This window comes from Priapulus caudatus, unplaced genomic scaffold, assembly GCF_000485595.1.
Source record: "Priapulus caudatus unplaced genomic scaffold, Priapulus_caudatus-5.0.1 Scaffold98, whole genome shotgun sequence".
Classification (NCBI taxonomy): Eukaryota; Metazoa; Priapulida; class Priapulimorpha; order Priapulimorphida; family Priapulidae; genus Priapulus; species Priapulus caudatus.
Window position 1 is genome coordinate 9,118 of NW_014577159.1, and position 523 is coordinate 9,640.

Below are 523 nucleotides of genomic sequence, written 5' to 3' on the forward strand. Positions count from 1 at the left end.
TGGTTATCCCTTACATAGCCTGGTAATCCCTTACATAACCTGGTTATCCTTTACATAGCATGGTTATCCCTTACATAGCCTGGTTATCCCTTACATAGCCTGGTAATCCCTTACATAACCTGGTTATCCTTTACATAGCATGGTTATCCCTTACATAGCCTGGTTATCCCTTACATAGCCTGGTAATCCCTTACATAACCTGGTTATCCTTTACATAGCATGGTTATCCCTTACATAGCCTGGTTATCCCTTACATAGCCTGGTAATCCCTTACATAACCTGGTTATCCTTTACATAGCATGGTTATCCCTTACATAGCCTGGTTATCCCTTACATAGCCTGGTAATCGCTTACATAGTCTGGTAATCGCTTACATAGTCTGGTAACCCTCAACATAGTTCGCCAACCTGTACATATCTGGATATCCGTTACATAGCTGGGCTAACGCTCCATTAGGAGTGTTCCCAACTTTGATATCATTAATGATTAATGATTGATAATCCTAACCCTAACCTTAACCCTA